The sequence below is a fragment of the Gossypium arboreum genome, chromosome 7, assembly GCF_025698485.1.
Source record: "Gossypium arboreum isolate Shixiya-1 chromosome 7, ASM2569848v2, whole genome shotgun sequence".
In the NCBI taxonomy this organism is placed as follows: domain Eukaryota; kingdom Viridiplantae; phylum Streptophyta; class Magnoliopsida; order Malvales; family Malvaceae; genus Gossypium; species Gossypium arboreum.
The window spans coordinates 47,161,657-47,174,358 of NC_069076.1; the positions used below are offsets into that span (position 1 = coordinate 47,161,657).

The window sequence follows — 12,702 nt, forward strand, 5'->3', positions numbered from 1 at the left end:
GGTTAAGGCTGAGGACCAATCGCCTTCGGGATTACTGCAACCTGTGAAAATTCCGCTATGGAAGTGGGAAAGAGTAACAATGGACTTTGTGAGTGGGTTACCTTTGACACCCACCAAGAAAGATTCGGTGTGGGTGGTTGTGGATAGGTTAACAAAATCTGCTCATTTCATACCTGTTCGTACCGACTACTCACTGCAAAAGTTGGCCAAGTTATATGTGACGGAGGTAGTGCGACTGCATGGGGTGCCAGTGACGATAATTTCTAATCGAGACCCTAGGTTTACATCTCGGTTTTGGCAGAAGTTGCAGGAAGCGTTGGGTACACGATTGGATTTTAGCACCGCTTTTCACCCACAGACAGATGGATAGTCAGAAAGGGTTATTCAGGTTCTGGAAGATATGTTGAGAGGTTGTATCATTGATTTTCGTGGAAGTTGGGAGGACTACTTGCCATCGGGCGGAGTTTGCTTACAATAAATGACTATCAAGCAAGTATTTAGATGGCACCATATGAAGCGCTCTATGGGCGAAGATGTCGTACGCCGACGTGTTGGACAGAGTTGGGTGAACGACGAGTGCTTGGACCGAAATTGGTGGCAGACACTGAAAACAAGGTTAGGCTGATAAGGGATCGGTTAAAGGAGGCATCTGATAGACAGAAGTCGTATGCGGATCTGAAGTGCAAAGAGATTGAGTTTGCTGTTAGGGATATGGTTTTCTTGAAGGTTTCCCCTTGGAAGAAAATTTTGAGATTTGGTAAGAAGGGTAAGTTGAGCCCACGGTTTATTGGGCCTTACTGAATTGTTAAGCGGGTTGGACCAGTGGCTTATCAGCTAGAGTTACCACCAAAACTGCATCGTATCCACGACTTTTGTCATGTATCCATGCTAAGGCGGTATCGATCTGACCCAACTCATATCATACCAGTTGCAGAAATCGAGGTACAGTCAAATTTAACTTTCGAAGAGGAACCTGTGCAAATACTTGATCGTGACATCAAGGTGTTGAGAAGGAAATCAGTTCCACTAGTGAAAGTACTTTGGAGGAACCATGGCAAAGAAGAAGCTACTTGGGAGATCGAGGAGGCTATCGTCAACAAGACCTCAATCGTTCTAATAAGGTAAAATTTCGAGGTCGAAATTTCTTTAAGGAGGGTAGAGTTGTAACATCCTGATTTTCGGATTTATTCGCGGTTTTCAATATTTTGTAAAGATTTTAAAATTTTGTATTTGGATGTGAAATTAATATTTTGAGTAGGTAAATGGGCTTATAGAAGGCCCATGTCTTGGCCAAAACCCGGTTGAATTTTTGAATTTTTGGACTTAGGAGTTAGGGGTTCTGGCTAGATGGCCCTTGTATAGAGTTATGGGTAAATTGCATCACAAAAAGAGCCTTAGTAGAGTGGCAAGGGTGACGCCACTAGGCTCCTAAAAAGATGGCATGTGGAGCATTGGGGAAGGCATGGGATCGATTCCCAGTGTTGACAAATAGATGCATTTATTTTTAAGTGTTGGAGGGGTAAGTGTTGGAGTCGGTGGATTTCGCTAGAGGAGAGTTTGAATCAGTCTAAACGCTTGGATTAAGGAGTGATAAGGGGAGAGATTTAAGGGATTAGGAGAGAGGTAAGGAGTTGGCCGAATTTTGGGAATTGAAGGGGGAAAAATCGGCAGAGGGTTAGGAGGTTAGTATGTCGGCACCTAGGGTATTGGGTGGTGCCGTTCTTTTCTGCTCAGACATCACAAGGTTTTTCTTTTTCTCTTTTTCCTCTCTAGCCGAAACTACCACTTCCCCTATTCTTCTTTTTCTATTTTTCTTCTTCAAAACCATTCATCAATTCTGCTGTTCATCAACACTTTTACCGAATCCATAAAAGCTGAAATCTTGAACACACAGTACAGGTACCGATTTCTTCAAAGCCAAACCCTTTAACATTGTGTTTCCATTAATCAACGATTACTCTTTCTAAACTCTAGAGACCTGTCGGCAATTCTACATCCAGGTTATAGTTTCATATTGTCATCTCCTTCATCACCCAAATGCCAAAAAACCATAGATTTGGGGGCTTATAGCCGAAACTTCAAAACTTTGGGAGTCGAGTTCTACCGTCGTTCGATAGATAAATCTACACCAGATTGCGTGGAGATCAAAAAGGAGTAAGAGGTAAGTGTTCATCATCTCAGATCTGGTCCTATTTTACAAAGTTAGGAAAAGCTCAAGTCCCTAAAATCTAGGGAGGCTGTCGATTTGGGCATGTGGCTCTAAGGGTTTTTAACTGAAGTTTTCTGTCAATGATTAGTGTCTTCTTAAGTGTTGGATTGAAGGCGTGGGTTGTTGGAGCAATCGGATTCGGAGCTAGCTATCGATTTTGGCAAAAAGGTAAGGTTTCAAAGGCTTTTAGGGACATGGTTCGATCATGGATAAGTAGGTTGTGGGTTTAGTGATTATGGTTTGTAAATAAGAACTGTGCTAATCAATTGTAGGACATCGGAAGAGATCTCAGTAGCAGTCGTCGCGAATCAGGTGTGTACCGAACACCTTTTCTTAGTTCAATTCGAAAAAAGCCGAAATGCCAAAATTTCCGACATTTCATGGGCTTGTGAGTACGCGAATGCTCTCAAGACGTAGAGTAAATGTTAGATCTCGCACCACAAGGTGGTAAGTAAGTTTGTGTGACGTCTTAACGTACTTCGAAAAAAGAGGGCCTCGATGGGCCAAAATTGGGCCCAATGGGCTTACGGACCAATATGGGTAAGAGATGGGCAAAGTAGCATGTTAGTTAGATGGTGGAACCAAATTGCATAAAACGGCTAAAAATTTTTGAAATAGCTTGTGTAGTTGCGTAAGTACAAAATTGCCCCTAAAGAGCATAATTACCGAAATACCTCTAGGGTTTAAATTGGCTAAACTGCATGATTGATTAATACTATATTGTACATGATATGCTTTATTAATATCTGTTTCATGGGATTGGGGTATTGATGGAGGAAGTATTGAAAGTGGTTCACCCACGTACTGGAGGCTTTGCCTCAACTTACTGATATTTGAGCAAAGATTCTCGCCTTTGTGGAGTGTAGGGTGGGTGGGTTGAGATATTCCCACATGGAGTGTAGGGCTGGTGCAGGCGGTGTAGCGGTTGGTGGGTTGAGTAGTCTCCCGGATGGGTTTGCATGCATTTCTACTATTGTTACCTATGTTATTGAACTGGGCCTATGGGCCACATGTTATGTAAAAGGGACTAAGGCCTTACATCGTATTCTAAAAGGGCTTCGTCCACGTGTAATCGTTATCTGAATAGGGCTTAGGCCCAATGGGCTCGAGCTGATTTGGGCTTTGGATGGGTTTCTGTATACACTGAGTTTCCCAAACTTACCCCTTTTTCTTCCATCCTTGTAGGTGAGCCCTAGTTGGTGGACTTGGAGCTGGGCGAGATTCGGAGTGGCCACACTTTTTCTGCAAATTCATTTTCTTCTGGTGAACTAGATTTTTCCATATTTTCGCTTATGGTTTTGGGTTTTTTTTTTTGTAATAAGGCCACTTAATTATTTTTATGGTTTGGGTTGTTTCCTTATTATTTAATTCTATTATGATAAAACTGATCTATGATAACTAACGAAAAAGATTAGCTCTAGGACGCATTTTTAAAAACACTAAGTGATTTTAAAATAACACAAATACAAGTAAGACTTCCGCTAAGCACACGTTTTCAACCTTTTCTTAAGATGGACATAACCAAACGGTTTTCTCAAAAATTATACGAGATGTTAGAGTGTGGCAATGGCGGTGTGCATGTCTAGGATTGGATCCGAAGGGAGCTTGGTACTTAAGCAGTCCGTCGGACTCACCTCCTCTCTTTCTGGTTTCCTACCGGTGCATGACTTCCATTCACTTTAACCTACTTTTAAAAGTGTCTTTACAACACCAACTAAGTTTTTCCAAACTAAGTAATACGGCATGTTTTGAACGCGTCGATGTGGCGCATCAGATCCGGTCATAACGTCTAGGCCGGGTTTGGGGTGTTACAGTCAACCTTCCATCTGCACGCTGGGTAGAAAACTAGAATAGACAGAGCAATATCAATCGCAGCTCAAACAAACTATAATGCTTTCATCTGTCTGAAATTCAACTAACATTCTTATACTGCAGGAATTGTATCTATGATCTTGCATATATTTATATATATCTCTGAAAGTAAATGTACAAATATAATAGTCGGAAAAGATTTTTCTATAATTTCTCAACTATAAACTCTACATTCAACTATTAATACGACTCAATTATTATTCCTCTGTCTAATTCTATCATTACTGAATTCACATTATCCCATTCACAATTGGAATTTATTCGGAAGAAAATCTAGCAATCATATACCTTACACATCATACTTCAATGAGTGCATTATCTGAGCCTGACCTTTCTTTTACTGTGACATTTCAGTTATCCGGATGATTTTGTTATTAACCTGGCATCCTTTCTGTAACTGTGTTCATTTGCTAAATTATTCTCGACTCTGATTACCTCATCAATAAATCTGTCACTGAACTCTTTAGTTTTCCACTTTAGCCTATTCAATCTGAATTTCATAAAATCTCATTTTGAATTACCTTGCTGATAAGTGGGGTGAGGTTGTAACACCTCTGACTTACCTCTTACATACCCATGCATATAACTTAACACATCATATTAAAAAATTATCACAATTATACAGTTTGCTTCAAGCAACTTAACATGCACGTTCATAATACAATGACTTCATGATCATCTTATGAAAATTAGTGCACTTATACATGCATTCATAAATCTCGAGTAAAATTAGTCATAGCATTCACTTAACTTCTCTAGTTATACATATATCATCATACAAATGCCAATTTAACATGAACACTTATCTCAATATAAACTTTCCTTTCATCTTAATCTCATCTTTCATATTTCCCTAACAATTCTTATTCACAATTTATTCATTATCACATAAACATCATGAACCATTATTCTTACATTTTATGAGCCTCAACTCATCATAAATATACTGTCTGTACTATCAAACTTAGCTCGGTTGGAGTGCGCATCAATTTGACAAAACATTTTATATCTGGGTCGGGAGTCGTCACACTATCATAGTTCAATAAGGCATGTATAGCTAGACTCTTACTCATACCGAATATTTTGAGAACCGATTAAACCTTTGCTCTAATACCAATAAATGTAACATCCCTTACCCGAGACTGTCGCCGGAGTCGAGCACGAGGCATTACCTGACTTAACTTACTAATTCGGGGCATAAAATTTTCTTTTTAAATTTAATTTATTTACATTCATTCAATATGTCCCTAAAAAGGGCCCTAAAGGCCCTAAAATATGCAATTGAAATGGTTCAGGACCAAACCGGGAACATTAAAATTTTTTCGAATACTTAGACAAATCAAAACAATTTATTTCATTATTCCTTATAAAACTGCCCACCTGCGTCATAGTCACTAAATAAATCATAACTTGAGACACAAAACTCAAAATTTAAATTCGTGAATTTTCCTTGAAACTAGACTCATATATCTTCTTAATATATTTTTTCCAGAATTTTTGGTCTAGCCAATTAGTGCATTTTATTACTAAAAGTTTTCCCTATTGCACTGTTTGACTACTCTGACGTCTCCTCACTACGAATCAATTTTCTCCCTGTACAGAATTCAAATAACCATGCTGTTTGTTTCTCTTGAAAGTATATTCACTAAGGAATCTATAATTATAAACTATAACTTCTAAATATTTTTGTAAAGTTTTTAGTGAATTTATAAAGTTAGAACAGGGGATTCAGAAATCGTTTTGACCCAGTCTCACTAAAATTCAAATATCTCTTAATATACACTTCTTTTGCTTACTCTGTTTCTTTTATATGAAAATACACTCAATAAGCTTTATTCTATATCTAATATACATAATTTCATTTCTACTATTCTTGGTGATTTTTCAAGTTCACATTACTGCTGCTGTTCAATACTATTTTAATGCTAATTTCACTTTTTCATGATTTTTTTGTATTAACTACCATTTAGGCATACATAACAACGAAACATGTTCTTCATTAGCCATTTCAATAGCTAATCGTTATCAAATATTTACATACCATTCTTTAGCCATATCATAAGGACATACACACAAAATGGCTAAGTCCCTATACATGCCATAAACTAGAACGTTCGTAAACGAAGATACCCATTTGGTAACTTGATAGTCGATATGGTGAAGTGATCTCCGATGACATCCAAACCGAGCTTGCTTTTAAGTACCATGAAACATGGGAAAGTGAAAGAAGTGAGCTTATAAATCTTAGTAAGTTCACATGTAAAATAAAAAGCATTAGCAATCAATTTAGCTTACTACTATGCTGTCATAATTTGCTTAAATAATGTTTAGTTCTTACTTTCCCATCTTACTCATCGGTAACCTTACCAAAGACACAGAATACAAAAGGCACCTTACTTAATAGCTTGCTTACATACCTGCAACATCTCTCTAATACATGAGTACTCTTTCATAATATAGGCATATTGCCAATCATGTCATAAAGTGTCACAAGCATAATTGAAAACTCATCACTTACTTACTACTTGATAATCTCAATTTCTTACAATCCCAATATTAAATAAGCCTTAAATGCATACCTGTACTCTTTCTTCATGTTCTCAACTTGTTGTTTCTTTGACTTAATCTTTGGATTACTCGGGAACCTTTTCCTTTTTGAACTTACCATTGTCATGTCTTAACATGGTCTTACGTGATATCCTTGCCTTATGAACTCACCAATTGCATACCTTGGCATGGTCTTACATGGGACCTTTGTCTTATAGTAACTCATCAATGCCATGTCTTGACATGGTCTTACATGATTACCTTACCTTATAAAACTTATCAATGCCATGCCTTGGCATGGTCTTACAAGATATCCTTATCTTACCATGCCATGTTCCAAACATGGTCTTACATGGTATCCTTGTCTTACCAAATGCCATGTTTCAGACATGGTCTACCATGGTATCCTTGTCTTAGTGCCAATGCCACATTTTGATGCGGTCTTACATGGAGTCCCTAATCAATGCTGATGCCATGTCTTGACATGGTCTTACACGGGATCTTGACATGGTCTTATAGAACTTATCAATGCCATGCCTTGGCATGGTCTTACATGATATCCTTATCTTATCAAATGCCATGTTCCAAACATGGTCTTACATGGTATCTTTGTTTTACCAAATGTCATGTTCCAAACATGGTCTTACATAGTATCCTTGTCTTAGTGCTAATGCCACATCTTGATGTGGTCTTACGTGGAGTCCTAAATCAATGCCGATGCCATGTCTTGACATGGTCTTACACGGGATCCTTGCCTTACCAATGCCATGTCTTAACATGGTCTTACATTGTATCCTTAACCGTCAATTCCTCCTTAAATGTCATGTTATGAATATAAACTTTTCCATCAATTCTTCCTTAATTTCCATGGTACAACCATGGACTTTGAGATATCAATGCCTTGTCAAGTCATAGCTGAAACATACTTGCTCAAATTAGTCGCACAACTCAATAATAACAATACTAATAACAATAATTGCATAATAATAAAATGCTACTCAACTTACATACTTACATTCTCAATCTCATCATATCATCAACTTAACTTACTCTCATCAAACTATGCTAGTCAATACTTTCTTGTTATCTTACTAAGCCATAATACAAAATATGGTCTTACATATAAATTATATAAGTTCTCTTTCCAATATCGAATTATTATCGAACATTAATCATTATATCTGAAACTCAATACTAAAGTATTTATGGCCAAAATATCAATTTATCATTCAAATATGCATAATTAAATTCTTATTAAACATATGAACTTACCTCGATACCAAAACGACCATTTTACCAACTTCCCCGATTTTCGGTTTTTCTCCCGTTCTAGGTCCAAATCTCACTTTTCGGGATCTAAAACATCATATTTTACTTATTTAATTAATGTACTATTCAAAACTTTCCCTAACTCAAACTTTTGAAAAATTACAATTTTGCCCCTAAACCTTTGCAGAATTACGATTTTGCCCCTAGGCTCAGAAATTAAAATTTTTCCATTTTTCTTATGTTTTATGACATGCTGAACATTTTTCCCTTCCATGGCAAGATCAAATTCTCACTCTATCATGTACTCATGAACATTAGATATTTTTACCGATTATGTCGTTTTAGTCGTTGTCACTTAAAATCACTTAGCAAAAGTTGTTTAACATAATTTCAAGCTTCATATTCTACCATAAAACATCAAAATAAATACATTTAACCTACGGGTATTTTTCCAAATATGAACCCTGGCATGAATTATTGCTAGAATAAGCTAAATCAAGTTACCGGGACTCTAAAAACGTAAAGAACATTAAAAACGAGGCTAGAACAGACTTGCTATTGAGTTTGGAAAGCTTGGAAACCCTAACCATGGCCTCCCTCATGCTATATTTGGCCTCTATGAAGAAGATGTACCAATTTTGGCTATATTTACCCTTTTTAATTCTTTTAATTACTAAATGACCAAAATGCCCTTAAAGGTTTTTCCTTCAAAATTTGTCCTATTCTTGCCCATTTTTGTCCAAACTTAGATATAATGGTCTAATTACTAAATAAGGACCTCCACTTTAAGAACCCATTTCAATTAAATCCCCTTTAATATCTAGAACACACATTTTTCTAATTTTACAATTTAGTCCTAATTATCAAATTAGGCACTTATACATAAAATTTCTTCACGAAATTTTCACACAATTATTCAATCAATGAATAAACCTTAAAAATTTATCAGAATAAACTTTTTTAATCTCAAATTCATGGTTTCGTAACCACTATTCCGTTTAGGCCCTATTTCGGGATGTTACACTTATAATGTTCCAGATGTTACCAACAGTAGGACAATTTGGAAGACTGGCCACTAAAGATCCAAGATTGCATTTGTGACTTTTTTTAGAAGTTTGTGACTCATTCAGGTAACATGGTGTTCTTGAAGATGCCCTAAAACTTAAATTGTTCCCATATTCCTTGAGAGACCAAGCAATAAAACTTTATCGTCGGGGACAGTGACATCATGGAATGACCTTTGCTAGAGGTTTTTGCTACGGTATAATCCACAAAAACATGAATGCCAAGCTTAGAAATGACATTACATATTTTCGGCAATTGGAGGATGAAACGTTATATAAAGCTTGGGAATGATTTAAAGATTTAATTCAGAAATGTCCAATGCATGGATTTCAGCACAAGATTAAATGGAAATTTCCTAGAATGGGTTGAGTGCACATACAAGAATCGTAGTGGATGCATTTGCTAACGGTACATTGTTGGATAAATCTTACAACAAAGCATATGATATTTTGGAAAAAAATTGCCAACAATGATTGTAACAACCCATTTTCGGTGATATCAGAACAGTGGTTTCAGGACCACAAATCCTAGCCAAAAATAAAATTTTATTTTATTTTATTTTATGGTTGGTATCATGATAGGAAGGTCACATGAAAATTTTGGTATGAAAATTTTACCGATTGTATGTTTAATTAGGGAAAGGACTAAATTGCATAAAATGTAAAATTTGAGTTCTAGTAGCTATAGGTATCAAATAGCTATGGAACATATGGTAATTAGACCATTGAATAGTAGTTAGTAGATATTTTAATGACTCGTCCATTGAAAAATTAGAAAAGGGTAGGGACTAGATTGGAAATCAATAAAATTAATAGATGATAATTAACTAAAAAGAAAAAAAAATCATTTATTTTCATATCATCTTCCCCAATTTTTCTATGCAAACCCTAGGAGAGAGGAAGGAAACTTTTCAAGCTTAATAAGGTATGAAATCAAGTCCCGTTTTTAGTAATTTTTATATTTTTGGAATCGGGATAGGTTAATCATTCTATTTAGGGGATTTATTTGAAAAGTTATCAAGGTATGAAATTTGAGTCATGGATGAATATGCTGAAAATTAGAAATTTATGGTAAAAAATGAAAAGTTATTCATAGATAAACAACTTTTACAAAGTAATTTTTTATGAAAACTTGATTTAGGGACTAAAATGAAAAAGTGGTAAAACCCATGGAAAATTCTGAAATTTTTGAAATGTATGTGCTGTAAATGTAATATATAAATTTTGGTTAGGCTTGGAAAGAGGGTTAAATTTCATGAATTTCATTTTTTGAGCCTAGGTACGAAATCAGAATTTTTGAAAAAATAGGGGCAAAATGGTAATTTTGCCTAGGATGTAATAGGATGCAAATGTATATGAAATGTGATAGATTTATAGTTAAATTTACCCATATAGATTCGGAAAGACCAACCATGTAACTAGATCGATGGACGTTTGTAATGTGATGAGCTCATCTATGTTTACTTGATATTCATATAAGGTTATGTGACTAACTTGTTGAATAAGTGTTTGTGTTTAGGTAACTTATCCAAAATCGATGGAATGTAAATTTATGTATGCTTGCATTAATAAATATGACCAGTAAGTTTATTTTCCGTTGTACGAACTTACTAAGCATAAAATGCTTATTCCGTTTAATTTTCCTTGTTTTATAGTGCTCAAAGCTCGCGAAGGATGGAAGTCGGTCGGAGCAGTCATCAAACTATCCCCTATCTCATTTTGGTATAAAGGCATGTATAAGCTTATTTGGCCAATGATGGCTTGTAATTGTTGTTTTCTAATCTAGCCATTGGAGTGGCTAATTGTCGTTTAAGTTTGGCTATTTTTGTAGCAATATTTTGGTAATTACATAAGTGCTTATTATGTATTAGTTTGTTGGATTTATGTTAGCATATAAGTTTATGATAAAAGTAAGTTCATCTCCTTTGATGCATGAGATAATACCACATGATTGATGGCTAAATTTATGTGAATATGATGTTGGACTGGTGGATATATGCTTGTGAGTTTTGGTGCAGGAAAATGGTAAGTTTTGGGTGACAAATAAGGCTTGGAAATGGCTTTATTTTTTCCACAAGGTAGATACATGGGCGCGTGTCTTGGCCGTGTGTGACACACACCCTGTCCCATGGGCATGTGGTTTGGCCTTGTGTCCCCTGCATCTTAAAAATGAGAAGCAGAATGCTCAAAATTAGGTGCACGGGCAGAGACACTGGCGTTTGACTCAGCTGTGTAGTTGACACGGCCTTAAACATAGGCACGTTACACGGTCGTGTGAAAACTGCACCTAAATTTCAAAAATAAATTTTGCCACATGACCTAGCACACGAGCGTGTGAATTGGGCGTGTGACTTTAATTTCTTCATGCTTTAAACGTCAGAAAGTTACACGAGTTAGGACACGGGCATGTGTAGTACACGGACCGGCCACACGGGCGTGTCCCTAGACTACATGGGCGTGTGAGCCCTGCACCTTGGAAAATTTTTGGAATGTCGTGAAAAATTTTATGAGCTTCCGATTAAGTCCTGATTTGATTCTAATGCTCGTATTGGGCCTCGAGGGTCCAATTAAGGGACGTTATGAATGATCTCGGTAGATGTATAGTAATTTATAGGAATTTTCTAAAAAATGTTTTGAATGTTTCAGTAATACTCTGAAACCGTATTTCGAAGATGGATACGGGTTAGGGGTGTTACATTTAGTGGTATCAGAATTACGGTTTAGTTGATTCTCAGACTAACGTAGTAGGTACGAGTCTAGCTATACATGCCATTATATAATTTATGATAGTGTGATATCTCCTAACCACTTTTAAATGTATTTTCATATAGTAATGTCTTCCAACCAAGTTAGAGCTGACACTGAAGAAGTTAAGAGCACTGCTCAAGCTTCCATTCAACGAGCTGCATCTAGTGGTAGTAGAAGGCCCGTATCTGAGGGCCGAAGTGAAAAGGCAAAAGCAGCCTTCTTTGAATTGATGGATGAATGGTTTAGTGAATATATGAGAACAAACCCTACTGTTCAATGACCTCCCCCACCTACTTCACAACATGATGAAATGCCACAGGATGCTAGACCTGTTAGAATTGGTAAGGCTCTAGTAGATAAAATCAGAAAATATTGGGCTGACGAATTTAGGGCTACGTCCAATGATGATCCAGAGAGGGCTAAGTTCTGGCTGAAAAATACTATTCGGGTTCTAAATGAGTTATCATGTACACTGTAACACCCCTTACCCGTGTTTGACGCTGGAATAGGGTACGAGGCATTACAGGACTTAATCACTAATCATCGTATAAAAACCGATTCATAATTTCACTCTAATTTAAAACTTTTTCAAACACATTCAAGTTGTCCCTTAAAAGGAGCTTACAAGGCCCATATCATGCTTTAATTCAACCACACACATAGGCAAGTATGCACATTCATAAATTCCATCATTTAATTAATAACATAATCAAGACTATCTACATTAAATGACTTTATACAATAGAGACCTTCAAATAACATAGGTTAGTATTTTAAGCCAATTCCTAGCAACTTAATAACAATTAAACTAGTGTCCATACATGCCATATACTTAAAATACTTTAAAACCTTTATATATTGATCAATAGTTTGATAGTGTGTTTTAACCTCCGGCGACCTCCAACTCGAGCTAACATCTGCGACACTATAGGAAAAAGGAAAGGAAGGGAGTAAGTATTATAGCTTAGTAAGTAGGTATGTAAATATTAATAA

General features: G+C 36.3%; 1 non-coding gene across 1 annotated transcript; it reads right to left on the bottom strand.

Annotated features, from left to right (window-relative positions):
• Positions 1-9,184: 9,184 nt before the first annotated feature.
• On the bottom strand, positions 9,185-9,291 carry LOC128295807 (small nucleolar RNA R71). Its single transcript, XR_008286356.1, has one exon. It is a non-coding gene; the product is annotated as a small nucleolar RNA R71 (small nucleolar RNA).
• Positions 9,292-12,702: the final 3,411 nt, after the last annotated feature.